Source organism: Papaver somniferum, unplaced genomic scaffold (genome assembly GCF_003573695.1).
Source record: "Papaver somniferum cultivar HN1 unplaced genomic scaffold, ASM357369v1 unplaced-scaffold_80, whole genome shotgun sequence".
Lineage (NCBI taxonomy): Eukaryota > Viridiplantae > Streptophyta > Magnoliopsida > Ranunculales > Papaveraceae > Papaver > Papaver somniferum.
Genome location: NW_020650971.1, coordinates 3,646,925 through 3,661,638, shown reverse-complemented (window position 1 = coordinate 3,661,638; position 14,714 = coordinate 3,646,925). Strand labels below are relative to the sequence as shown.

The window sequence follows — 14,714 nt, the reverse complement described above, 5'->3', positions numbered from 1 at the left end:
AGACTAGTTAACACAAAAAATATTGGTTTAGTTCTTGAATAATTGTCTTCCTCATTGTTTCTTGAGTTTTCATAGTGACTTAGGTTGAATCTTCCCTTGATTGCCTGGTAATAAAGAGTCTGAAACCTTAATAGAATTTCTCTGGATCCAGCATGTACTTCAATGTTCATGTGCTGCTTTTCCTTGGCCCAGTTGAAAGCTAGATCTGCGCCTCCTGTTGCTCCCCATTCTCCAACATGGCCTGGGTGTCCTCTGCTATCAATGTTGTTTCCTGCAACATCCAATATAGTTAGTGCAGAGAAATATTTAAAGTTTTCAGGATCCTGTATAGTGCATATTCTGATGATAAAGCCAAACTCCCGCGTAGTATGTTGGTTTAGATCATAAGGAACTGTAACGTTTGTCTCTGTGTGGGACTCTGCACCATTGAGAGAGAAATTATCCAGGACATGGGTTGACAGGTTGTGAACCCTGTTATAGTCACATAGGTGTTGCTTAATGGAAAGAGCTGTGTGCTTGGCATTAGGCTTCGTGTGATTGAAAACTAGGTCACACCTAGCCTTCCAAATATACCAATAGGTAGTAGCATAAGTGTCAGTGTTTCCAACAGTATCTCCAGGGGTGAACCAGGAGTTGAACCAATCCATAAAGTTTGTATTATTATCAAACTTTCAATGGGAGGTTCTAAAGATTTCATGGCAAACTTCAGTTGCCGCATGACAGTTTAAGAAGATATGTGTCATAGTTTCCTCCCCACTACTGCATACTTGACATATAGGGTCAATATAATGCAAAATGCTCGCAGTCTTTGCATTTGTGGGAAGTATTTCATGAGAAAATTTCCAGATAAAGATCTGGATAACTGGGGCAATGCTCAGTTTCTAGATAGCTTCATAATTTCTTGTTAGGGTATCATTTCTGTACAAGTAGTATATCTTTGCCCTGTAGATGCCTTTGAAAGAAAACTTGCCAGTTTCATTTAAGTTCAATTGGATTGTGTCTTCTTCCCCTGGATGAGTATTCAGAGCCAGAATGACTTGAGCAATGTTATGATTGAAGATGTGATGGATAAGATGAATGTTCCAGTTCCCATTTGGCTGCATGAGGTGTGTCAGCAATTCTATTTGTGGTGGACAATGAGTGGGTTTGATGAGCTTAAATGTTGAATTTGGGATCCATAGGTCTTCCCAAATTTTGATTCTCATCCCATTGCCAATCTTCCAGTCACAATGTTGTTGTATGTTCTGTATACCTTCAAGAATTCCTTTCCAGATCCAAGAGTCTCCATCTTTTACTTTTGTATCCATATTTAGGAAACTTCTTCCCAGGGATACTTGGCATCCATTAGTTGATACCATCGAGAGTATTTGTCTTGTTCAATTCTCCATCCAATTTTTATGATCATAGAGCTGTTGAAGAGTTCCATATTCAAGAAGCCTAATCCACCCATTTCTTTTGGTTTGCAAATTGCAGTCCAAGCCTTTGGTATTTTCCATATTTTTGCCCCAAAAGAAGTCTATTTGAAGATTGTTTAAGTCCTGACAAGTTTGCTTAGGAATTCTGAAGCAGTTCATTTAGTAGATGCTAGCTATTGAAGTGACAGTCTTGATTAGGACTTTCCTTCCAGCAGGGTTTAGAGGGACATTTTTCCAACTCGATAATCTCAATTTTAGCTTATCAACCCCTGGTCTGAAAGACTTGATTTTTCTTCTATGAGTAAAGAGAGGAGAACATAGATATTTATCATCCAGTTGTAGAACTTGAACTCTCATGATGTTGCTGATGATTGGTATGAGATTAGGATCTGTAATTTTGCTGAAGAACACTCCAGATTTGTTGAAGTTGATAAGCTGGCCAGAAGTATCACCAAAAATGTTGAGGATGTCCATGAGGTTCTGAGCTTCAACCTTGTTATCTTTGAATAAATCCATGCAATCATCAGCAAAGAAAATATGGTTAATGGAGGGAGCACCTATACAAATTTTTATTCCAGTAATGATGCCCAAGTCCTCAGCATGTATAAGAGTTCTAGAAAGATCTTCCATACAGAAGACAAAGAGATATGGGGATAAGGGGTCTCCCTGTCTTAAACCTCTTGAAGGGTTGATGAAAGAGTCTAGAGAGCCATTTACAAGAACATCTTAGGTAGTGGTAGTTATGCATTGCATGATTTTTTTGGCACCATTGATCATTGAAGCCCATCTTTGTCATGGTATTGAGGAATTTCAAATAAACTCTATCAAAAGATTTTGCCATGTCAATCTTTATGCCCATACTCCCATTCTCACCTTTAATACCTCTTTTGGATCTCATAGAGTGGATGAGTTCATGCGCAATAGCAATATTGTTAGATATTTTCCTTCCAGGTATGAAAGCACATTGGTAATGAGATATTATTTTGTTGAGATAAGGTTTTATTCTCTGGGCTATGAGTTTGGATATGATTTTATAGGTTGTATTGCAAAGACTTATAGGTCTAAATTGGCTTGGGGAAGTAGGGTTTTCCACTTTAGGAATAAGAGACATAAAGGTTGAATTCATCTCTTTTAGCATATTTCCAGATATGAAGATATGTTGCACCATCTTAAAAATGTCTTCTCCAAGTATTTCCCAATTGGCTTGGAAGAAGTTAGGTGGGAATCCATCAGGTCCCGGAGCTTTGTCTTTTGCCATATTGAAAAGAATGGCTTTAACTTCATTGTGATCTGGATTCTGTTATCAATTGTGGTCATAGTGGTGGGGATTAGGTTGATAATTTCTGGGTTAATGAGTGTGTGTTCAGCAGTAGCCATTCTGGAGAAATGTTGAGTGAAACAGTTCTTTAGTTCTTGATAGTCAGTAATCCAGTTTCCTTTACTGTCTTGGATAACATCAATCTTGTTTCTTCTTGTTCTACACTTGGTAGCTCTATGAAAGTAGCTTGTGTTTTGATCTCCAAGTTTTATGAATTCATCCATGCTTTTAGTCTTCAAAAAATTTTCTTCAATATCTTGCCAATCCCCGAGGTTCTGTTTGGCTAATTTTACAGCTTGAATTCTGTCAGCTCTGAAGTAGTTGTTGTGTAACCAATGGAGATGCTGTTTGCATTCTTCAATGTTGGTCTTAATGTTATCATAAACTTCCTTGTTACACTTTCTGAGATGAAGTTTGATATCTTTAAGTTTCCTGGCTATGAGAAAAGCACTGGAGATAGTTAAGATTCTTTCTCCAACATTCATATATGATCTTCTTGCAATCCTTATGATCCATCCAAGGCCCAAATAATTTGAAAGGAATTTTACCAGTTTTCCAAGAAGGATTGGAATTAAGAAGGATAGAATGGTGATCATATCCAATAGCAAGCATGTTGGATATAGTAGTATTGGGATATAAAAGAAGCCAACTTTCTGTTGCTAATCCTCTATCCAATCTTTTTTCAGTAAGAGCATGACCACTTCTTTTATTGGACCAAGTGAATGGACATCCAGTGGTGCCCAAGTCAATTAGATCCCAATCAAGAATTTTGTTGCTAAAAACAACAGCTTCATTGTTATCAATAGGTTGGGCACTGAATTTTCAGTGTCATGAAGGATGAGATTTAGATCTCCAATAACCAACAAAGGTAAATTGTTAATGGCAGCAGTATTTTCCAGCATTTTCCAAGAATTTAGTTTACTATTAGTTTCATAAGGACTACCATAGTAACCAGTGTATAACCAAGGAGTGCCAATGGCAGGATTGACTATAGCATTGATATGGTTTAAGGAGAAGTCAATAATCTCAATATTAAGGTTATTTATCCATATCAAATCTAAGACACCAGCAGTGCCACTAGCCCCTCCTGGGTTGACAAACCAGTAATTTTGAACATTAAGATCATTCGTGGTTTTCTTGAGATTTTCTTGTTTTTTTTTTTTGGTTTCAGAGATAAATATGATATCAGGGTTTAGAAACATATCATTAAGGTATCTTTTAACATCCTTTGTCCATAGTCCTTGACAATTCCATGCCAAAGTGGTAAAGAATTGCCAAAAATAGGACACAATAAGATACTTTGAAGAAAGTCTTCTAGCAATGGTGTCATAAAAGGTAAGTAAACTCAAATGGAGAAACAACCTGAGTATAAGTAATAATATAGGCATATGGTGGTATAGAGTGTAGAATTGTACCATAGTTTCACATGCAGAGTTTCCTAAGTCACCATTAGCCATCAAGATATTGTTGGAGTCCAGAGGTACTGCAGAGATATCATCCCGGTCTTTGAATCTTTTGAAGAAGTCAGAGTCAAAGGAATTGGTATCAATGTCATTATCAGCTTGGAGAGGTTTCCTGCTTTTGGTCTCCATCATAGTGGGCAGGGGAGTTGGTGAAGTAGATTTCCCGAAGTGTTCAGCCTGTTCAGCCTCCATTCTTTCCTTAATTTGAGAAAGTGTTGGAAGGGTGTTGAAGGGGAAGGGTTTTGGTGGGGAGAGTTTGGAAAATGACATCAGGATTCACAGCTTGATGTTGGTTATTTTTTTGATGTACTGGCATTTTTGGTTCTTGCAGCAGCCTTCATTCTTGGAAGGTTTTTCTTGTAGTTTCCATCAATTTTCTTATAGAGCTCCAGCTTTTTTTTTTCCTGATTTTGCAAGCTAAGACATCTAGGTGAGGTGTATCTGCTTCCATAGTAGTTGATGGTTGAGATCCAAAAGTGACTGGATCTTTTGAAGAAGAGGCAATGTTTGCAATTGGTTTTTCAAGCTCCAACTTTTTTCGCAATTTTCATTTTTATCTCAAATTCAGCTGCAACATCAGCATCAGAGTATGGCCTGTGAATAATATTCTTTCCAGCTTGCACAATTTTTTGTTGCTGAGTTCTTGGAGGGGGAGATGGTTGTGGTGTTGGAAGGTTGTTATAATGGGATTGAGAGTGGTTTGGAGGCGTGGGACAGGGGGTCTTGGGTGATCCAGAATTCTACAGACTTTACAAAACTTTATTCCATTGAGAGCATAGGAAAACTCAAGCTAGTGTGAAGTAGTAGTAGTTTCAAAAGCTTCAATACCAAATTTAAGAGGTCTAGTGACATCAATTGTAAGTTTTATCTCCAGGTTCTTTTCAAATATGTCCCTCCCATATGCCTTCTTAGCAGCTTGGTAAACTCCAATTGGTCTGACGATGCCTTGAATGTCAGGGATGATGCGTGCTGGTATTCTTTTAATGAGCAACCAAATCATCTCCTTTTTGAATAGTTCTTCATTTATCAAGTCAGGAACTCCTACATGGACACCAACTAAGACCATAAGCTTGTCAAAAACTCCTCTTGGTCCTCCATTTATCAAAGTTGAATAATCTTCTTCATGAGTGAGTCTGAGTATGTAGTAGTTTCTTCTCCTGTTCTAGTTGTCTAGTTCCACTCTGCTTTGAAGTTCCCATTGAGTATTGATGAATGTGCTGACTCTAGAGGTCTGGAAGCAGATGTTACTACAGAGCTTTCCAATGAAACACCATTTCCAGTCAAGAGGTTGTTTGGTTATGATATTTTCAGATTTGATGAAGACTTTAGGGAACAAATCCTCAGGGATAGTAAGAGCAGTGTTCATCTTGTTCACAAGGTTATCAATGCTAGGTGAAGGTGTGTTTGAAGAACATGCCATAATAGAGTAGAAATCAGTTTTGCAGAGCAGGATGAAAATAGAGTAATGTTCACTAATTTGAAAAGGGTGGGTATGAGAGATGGTGAAATGAGGGGAAGAATTGCAAGTTTTAATTTGAAAATGATTTACGGGTTCAATGTTTTGTTTTCTATCAACTTTTGTTTGACTGAGTAAGTCATTGGATCGTGTGTAGTTTTGTTGAAGCTTAAGAATGATGATGTTGAAGTAGCAGATATGATTTATGTTGGCTGATTGGGGTCGTACAAATTTCACATGTGGCGATGTGGACTCATGCTTGAGAAGGTGATGGATGGCTAATGGTGCTTGGTGGCTTTCCCTATGCGACAGTGACGCACGTCAAATACGAAATAAGGGACTTTATTAGCTGTCCTCCACTATGTAAACTCCTATATAAGGAGCCGAGCGCCTTTGTAAAAGAGAGAGATCTTTTTAGAGAGCTTAGACAAGATATTTAGGAGAGAGAGAATCAACACAACTGGCATGTACAAAGGCATCAGTGGTCGACTTTATTGAATTTATTCCGATTGGTCTGGTATCAATTGCCAATTCTAAAGCACATGATGACAGCATATACCTCTGCAATAAAGTTTGATGCAATACGTATGCCCCTTGTTAGAGTACCTAGCACCTGACAATCATGATCCCTGACAGTCACCCTAGAGATCTCTTTAACTTATCTCACAAATCAAAACCCATATTTATGAAATCAGACTCAATGTACTTGTAACCCGAATTTTGTTTTAAACCTTAGGTATGTTGATTTTCTCCATTATAAACCCTAGAAAACTATTCTCTTGAATTTGAGTTTTGATTTTGGTTACAGTGGAATTTATCAGTAGGAAAAATCATTTAGGTCAATTATTTGGGTGTTGTTGCTTAATCTTAATAGAATTTAATTGCTTAGATGTGAGGTTTGTGGGTTGGATTTTAAGTTAATCTGGTTGTTTTGGTTTCTCCTGTCCATCCCTTATTGATTCTGAGAATAACGGCCTTTTGGTTATTCAGAAATGATGGAGTTTCACATTGTTGACTACTCTAAGAATATAGATTCGGACTTATACAACTATGAGAAGATGCAAGGAGTAGTAATTTGTATATTGTATTGTTCATTTTTATGTATATTAGAACTAATTTTTCCCTTTATTTATCAAAGTTTCATCTAAATTAATAACATCTTCAATGTTTTTATTGTAGGTGGGAGTTGTTGAATAAAAGTGAAAAATGAGCCTTACAGAATTAGACGTGAATCCAAGAGAAGGTTGTGCATGGATGGTGTATGGCAGGGTTCTTCCCTGAAGGAAGCAGTTGAAACTTAAGCACTGAGGTTACATTAGATCTACTAGAACTCAACACAGTTCTTGGTATAACAACTAAACTCTTAACTCTTTAGTTATTGTTTGTATTTTGGTCTAGATCAAAAATTAGGTTGGTTTTTTTATTTGTAGGTGATAAAGGAAGGAGGATCAGAATTGTTAGATACCCCTGAGAACAATGTTGAGTTATGTCATTCAGTTTGATGATGCTGTTAATTGATGTTTGTACTTGTAATTCGGATCATATTACAACTTTTAGTTATGTCATTCAGTTTGCACCAATGGCATGCCACAATGAACTACTCTCCTTAAGTCGAATTCAAAATATATTTCAGCAATGAATATTCATAATACAAGTCTGAATTGGACAATCTTGGTCTGCAACGTCGTTTGTCTTCCTTCGCTAATTTAGGTATATTCTGGTAAATGAGATTTGGATGTTTTGTTCATTACATTTCATTATATGTTGGTCAATAAGATGGATATATATTGTTTGTCTGGTAATTGCAGGCCATCCATCATTGAAGGGATTATGAGTCACACACTGAGTTAGCTTATATACTGTAATCCAAACATGTCAATTAACTATGGGTTGTTCCACAGGTGCATCTCTAGTAGTTTTTGTCTATGCGGTCAGGATTGTGTATAACGTGGTCATGATCCAACAGCTCTTGTTGTTATGAAAAAGGTAATTTAGCTAATGAACTATGAGATATACACACCCCATTTTGAAAATTGATTATTACTCTACTTCCAAGTCCATATTTCAGTAAGAGAAAGGGGAGTGTATGTATTGTATTGATCTAAATCTAACCAATATGTCCTATGTGTTGAAAGTGAGCCGCCATGCCTCAATGCTGAGTCAATGGGAACCAATGATTAGGTTAATCATTTTTTTTAAGCATTAATCAGAGTTTATGTTACTGATTTAGTGCCTTCGTCAAGTTAAGCTTATTGTTGGTTAATGGTGATATACCCTTTCATGCGGGTATTATGATTCCATTGTATAGTGGAGTCTTAGTCAAATTCTAGATTACTTGACTTTTACACCTGCTCTGCATTCAAATTGCTTATTAAGAAGTTTTCAGTGGGAAAATTCTAAAAAGATCACCTAAATGAACAGTGGATAAAATCATTGAACTATACTGCATCGTATTGCTTTTACAAAGTCATATACTGACATTGTGTTGATTTATGACTTCAAAGAAATGGAAAGATTTTGTTCAATTTAGATGTTTAATTGCTAGCTTTTCATCTTTTTATTCTAATCAGCAGAGCTAAGGGGCACCTCGAGCAATCGTAGAGGGCTAATCTTCTGTATAAAATGGAACGAAAAGGGTAACAATCTTCTTACTGGAAGTTCCTATGGAACTGCTATTATGTGGCGGTGGCGAATGAATACCTTGAGACGGACTAAAAAAATTGAATTTCACTCTGGTTAGTCGCTGAAATATTAATGTTCCAATTTTATCTGTTCTTCTCACTCTCCACCGGCTATGTAAAGATTAACGTCTGTATCAAGTGTCATTTCAGATTGAGTCATGGATGTTGATTGGCGGCATTGCTACACGTTCGCAACGACCTCAGCTGACACCAAAATCAGCATTTGTAAGGTTGGAGAGAATCATCCCGTTAAAACCTTTTTGGGGTGTAAGGTTTGTTATTGCCCAACTAATTTATTCTATACTGTCCATTTTAGACCACGTCTATTTTTTATCGGTAAAGAGTATTTCTGCTCTATCAAGGCTCCTTGACATTATTGTGCACTGGACTTGATTCACAACGGATTGATAAAATTGGCAAGATACTAGTTGGTTGTATGCTTTTAGTAATGCTGTGACTTGTATGGAGAAAGTGACCTGCTAGGTTCACTAAGTGTGATCTTGACTGAAAAAATAAGTTAACTTCTTAAGTGTGATCTTGAGTGAGTTTGAATTTGTATCATATATCTTCAACTCATATCGGATTGAGTATTTTATATATGCTGACTGTATGTATTTTCCTCTTTTCAGGTGCTGCTGCAATAGAAATTTGGGATGGCTCTTTGCATCAGGATTAACTATGCAACAAGTTCCGAATATTGGTATGTTAAATCAGTCGCATAATTTATTTGTATTGTAGGTAAGAATGAGTTTCTAGTTCATGCATGAGGAATATTAACCAGATTCTTGTTTGGGTTGTTTCTTTTATAGGAAATTCTTGGTGGAAAGGTTCAAGTCCCAACTCTTACCGGGGATGTTGTTCTCAAGGTATGTGGAGTTCTTGCTATTACTTTATTGGATGAAAGATCAATTTATCGTGTCTGGAAACTATGGGACAAATCCTGAATTGCCCATCTGTAGTTCTCTGCTCATAATTTTTACGACGACCATATCTATATGTAGTATTTTTTTATTCAGTTATGTTTTCAGAACTTATCCCAGGTAATGTAATTTTATCCCGGTCTTGGTTACAGGTTCCTTCTGGCACTCAACCTGGTCAGAAGGTTGTACTGAAGAGAAAAGGTTAGAAGAGTATATGGATGTTTTCGAATTTTATGTAAATTTCCAACCTGCATATGCTCTTAGTGATCGAGTGTCTCGTGTATGGAATAGGTATAAATGCTCTTAGTAAATTTTTTGCACATGTATGGCAATCTCATCTTACATCTATATACTTGTTCAAACTTGGCCTTTTTTGTTTTATGAGTATGTCTTGATGGATTGTGATGACCAACCATATGAAAAATTGGGTCTTTTAATTGATTATATGAAGGTGCAGAAAACCGCCGGAATAATAGACGGAATTTATTTTTTACCCGGACACATTGTGGGAATTTTTTTTTTTAATACCTGTAAATTGGTTTGTAACGTATAAAAATGTTGCTCAAATTAGAGTACACGTTCCTAAATTATAATAAACGTTACAAAATAAAGAATACGTTGCTCAAGAAACGTTGGTAAACCAGGTGACCAACGTTTTTAGGTGTTGCACAAATTAATTTGACCAACTTATTTAAGCGTTGCACAAAAATTTCCTACGCCATAGGATGTACGCGTTGGTGAAATTCATTGGAACGCTTATTTCCGTCCCAAATCGGAGGTTTTGGTGTAGTGAGTATTCTTGGGGAGTCAGAAGGTTGGGTATGTTACGCTAAAACTAGACGGACAGGAAGGAAAATGACCGTGAGTGTTTGGGTGCTCGATGAGGTCAACTGGAAAATATTGCACAACGATGTTTCAGTAAACGACATCTTAGCAGAAATGCATCCTTAGATACGTGAAGACGGACCTTTCGAAGTTCTAGGTTTAGTCCAGTAGACCGTAATGTTTTTTTTTTACTCTGCAAAATTAAGAATATTATTGAAGAAGCTTACAAAAGCAAGCAGGGAACATAGGAACAAAGAGACCCAAAGATGGGAGGAAGTACAAACACAACCAACTCATGCCCAAGAAGAAGAAAAAAGTTACAACAAAACAATAGGAAAAGCAAAAACAACCCAGTCTTCAAACCAAAAAACGAACGAACCCTATGTTATGAAAAGCATACCCCAATTAGCTATAATATAGTCTAGCCCGATGTCCTTCACGGAATCCAGGTTCCTGCACCAGTAGAAAGCATGTGTCTTTACCATTTCTACGGTTTTAGTAAAGCACTACAAAAATAGGTCCTATTAGGGAGGGTTTTTTTAGGGACGTCACAAATAGTGACTATTTGTGAGGGTTTTTGACCAACTGTAGGAAATACTAGGATTAGTCAAAGGAGTAGATTTTTTTTTGGTCGATTCCTTGTTTCCGACATAGTAAAATGATTTTCCGGCAGTGTAATTGCTACGGTTTCTCAGCCGTCGAATTTTTTCTTCTTCTTTTTTTTTATTTTTTCACAGCCTTATCTGCTGAAACAGATCTAGTTTTATTCACTTCCATTTTTTTCTCCGCCATTTTTTCTCCTTTCTTTTCTGTTCCTCTATTCCTCTTCTCTGTCATTTTCAATTTCAAGAGATTTGAGCTTAGTTCTAAGAGAGGGATTCATAGAATATTAATAAAAAGGTGATGTTTTTACAGATAAGATTAGATAAATATTATGAGTCTGAGATTTAGAGAAATGGAATGAAATCAGGGATATTTGATGGTCATGGTGTCGATCCATGTGTTGATTCAAACTCAACAGAAAGGTAAGTTGAATTTTGGGGTTTATTTAATTAGCTTTGTTTTTGTGTGGAATTGATTTATAGATCGATCGATTAGTGATGGGTTTGCTTTTAATTGAAGTTTGGATGGGTTTAATTTCAGTTTTTATAATGAATGAATTGGGAATTAGGGTTCATCCCAAATTAGGTTTTTGGTTATAAACTTAGACCAGTGTTCTTGAGTTTGAATGATAGATAAATAGGATGAGATAATAGTGGTGGTTCGAAGAATATTTGATGTTAGTACAAGGGGTTGAATTACAGGGGACTATTGGTGGAGTCAATGAGGAGATGAAGACGATATGGTGGGTATGTAGTGAAGCTGTAGTTGTAGCTAGGGACGTGTTGCATGAAAGGGATGGAGTTATATTGTGTATCTAAAATGTTCTACTAATTTTTGTTTATGATGTTATTTACTTAAGACGTTTAATTTGTTATCTGTATAAGTTAGAAACCGTGTAGGCAGCATGACTATAGTTGTTACATTTTTGTATCAGATGATTTATTGTAAGTACTGACTTTAGAAAGCTTGCATCAGATGGGTATGTAAAAAAAGATTTTTCAAACTGTTATCATGAGAACAACCCAGGTGATTGTTCAACATTTTACTCTTTGTAAGGAATGTTATTTGCATCATCATTATGGTGTATTCCCGTGACCTTTTCTAAATTTCAACTTGTTCACAGGATGAGCTTTTTGACAAGTTCCTCGATGTGAAAATCCTTGTTATGGTCACACTATTTAAGTGTCTGAGTCAATGAGGTTCTAATGTTACTTTATGCTGCTTCAACACAGGTGAGTTGTGTTTTTCATTCGATCTTTACTGGCAAAGGTTAATTTTCTTTGATGGTATACTGTTCTAAAGTTGTAATTATGAAATTTGATTCAACTTTTATGACCCAATGGCTAATTTTTTCTCTACTTTCAAAGTCGTTGATAAGCTTAATGGTTAGTTTTTATTATCTTAAAGAAATAGAGTTTTGTTAAGATCTTTTTGATTTTCTTTCCCGGGGATATGTCTACACGAATGGAACTTATAGTCTTTAAACATAGTTGGGTGGACTAGTTAAGGACCTGCCAGTTTCATGATGTGGAATCTAATTGTTTGTACTGCAGGACTTCACGTCCCAAACAAGGAAAAGATAGTTGTTGTTATTCCTTACCTTACCTTAAAACATTTATCTTAAAGTGATAAATAAACTCAGTTTGTTCTGCTGATGTTCACGTTCTCTTCTGAATGCTCCTTGTTTGGTATTGCAGGTGTGGACAAGATCGCTGGTAGGGCTTTTAGTTATAGTCGGATGCACAGAACTGGTACTATTTGTCAAAGACTTAAACTTGACATTCTTCAAGTACCTCCAAGTACAGGATTTTTGCTCATAGGATGGGTTCTGAGCATCTAGGATAATGATTGACTCTTATCAAAATTTTGGTTAGTCATTTATGAGCTTTGGTTATTTCTTACCAAAATTGATGCATGATGATTGATTTTGCAGCACTTAGAAACTGTACTCAAGTTTCGTATCCCAGGCTCAACTATGACTTGAACTCCTCAAGCAGTTGAAGTACTATGGACCAACACCGCTCACTCAGGTAAATCACAGGAGTCCTTGTTATCATTTTAGGTGTTATTAGTTTCTCTAAGTCTTATTACAAGTCGTTTTAAGTTTTAAAGTTATTATTTGACTTTCAGTGAGTCTGCGAAACATACAACAGAAGTAATAGTGAAGTAGTAAGGTGCCGTAATGTTTACTTTTTAAGTTGAAGGACTAATTGTGCTGAGAACAACCCAGGTGATTCTTCACCACTCTTCTCGTATGTTAGTAGCTTCGTATAATCTGTCTTTCTCCGGTGAGCTTCAGCTATCCCGATGTCACTAGATTTTAATTTTTGTAATCGTCGTTTTATCTTCATCATGATGTCGCACCCAAATACTCCCGTGCTCGGATCATGAATCATGTTAGTTTCAATGAGGAACCAATACTGATGTCAGTGGATGTGAAGCAGAATTGTAGGTCTCCATTTCTTACTCAGATAGAAATGGATATGTCTGCATTTTTTACTCATCATAGTTTAGTCTTTAACGAGTTAGCAGTGAGATACATCGCACATGAAGCCATGTCAACAATTTAAAGTAATAGGTACATGTAGGTTTGCTGTAGAGCCGTTGGTGCTTTTTCCTCTGTTTTGTTGGTGTTGGTGCATGGTGGTTTTCCTATAGACTGACTCGCTATCATTTTTGTTTTGGTTTGGATTTGAAGCAAGTAGAGAAAGTAACACGTCGATCTTTGGTTTGTGAGGCGGCTTTTTCGAAGAAAGCTGAATTAAAAGCCAAGATAGCTCGTCATGCAGAGAAAAGACAGGTATACAAATGCTTTGTTCTGTAGTCTATAAAGTTCATGCTTTTAAACCATTCACATAATTTCCCACCAGTTGTTACTTTTTAAAAATTGGATCTGTATTGCATTTTGGTTATTGACTTATCTTACAGGTGCATTTTGGTTATTGACTTATCTCAAAGAAGTTAGCTTTGTTCATGAACTCTGCTTCACTTCCAAGTCTCCTGCCAAACATACTTATATTTGTCTCCTTCCATAAAAGATAAAACTCTGCAGATAACATGTGTGCGTGCATCCTTGGATTCGTATTGATAAACTTCTGTCTGTTCTTCTTTTTCATTAGATTTCAATGACATGAAGATAATTTAATAGGTGCTAACATGCTACTTTTTACATTGCAGCCTGGTATAACAAGTATCTGGAGAGGTCTTGATGAGGAAGGGAGAAGCAGAGTTGCAGGATGATAAATGAATGTCATCATGGAACTTGGACAAGAACCACTAGCTGCACAGATGATCCATTTTTTGTTCTTTTTTTGTTGTTTTCATGCCATCAGGTGTGTTCTTATCATGTCCCAAACTTTCCACAGGCATTTTTGGATGTTGATAATCTTAGTTACCAGGATTTTTAACTATCTGGGTGTTGTTCTGTTGCCCAGATTTATGTTTTTTAAACAGTTAAACATCTTACTATCGGATGTGTAAGTTTCTATGGTGTGACAATGCAAAATTTATTATGAAAAGTATAAGTTTCTGGTTCAGTGGAATGATGCGAGTTTTGAAAAGCTTTTTCATTTTTGTGTGAATAAACTTATTGTTCTTTGTAGCTGAGAACTTACCATTACCAAGTACCCAGCTATGCCTTCCAGTATCATGGGACAACAACCTGGGGAAAATAAAGAATGACAATGCATACATAAGGAACATTGTGATTGAAGTCCATTATTTCGACATATAACTCTTTGTTGCTTATGCAGTCCATATAGTTTTGGATGTTCCTGCAAACGTTCTAAAGTAGGAATCTAAGCTAACATAAAAATGGACTGCATATTATTGGGGAAGATAAAATATTCACGAGAGCTGATTCTGATGCTGCAAGTAGAAAATTGGACTGATAAGTTTTCTCTGTTAGGCTGCACTTAGGCAGTACTAATGTATTTTCTATTGACCCACATTGAAAGAAAAAGGTTTTAGAACTTTGTTTAAAACTGTATTAGGACTGACAACTTATCGCCAATTAACAGTGAGTTGGATGTCT

At 36.4% G+C, this 14,714-nt stretch overlaps 1 long non-coding RNA gene across 2 annotated transcripts; it reads left to right on the top strand.

The window, feature by feature from the left end:
- Positions 1-10,844: 10,844 nt before the first annotated feature.
- LOC113344960 lies at positions 10,845-14,146 on the top strand. 2 transcript variants are annotated; one of them, XR_003357955.1, is made up of 8 exons: positions 10,845-11,103; positions 11,657-11,707; positions 11,805-11,913; positions 12,379-12,432; positions 12,615-12,711; positions 12,812-12,911; positions 13,380-13,481; positions 13,859-14,146. It is a non-coding gene; the product is annotated as an uncharacterized LOC113344960 (long non-coding RNA). The 2 variants fall into 2 exon arrangements; XR_003357954.1 differs by lacking the exon at positions 11,657-11,707.
- Positions 14,147-14,714: the final 568 nt, after the last annotated feature.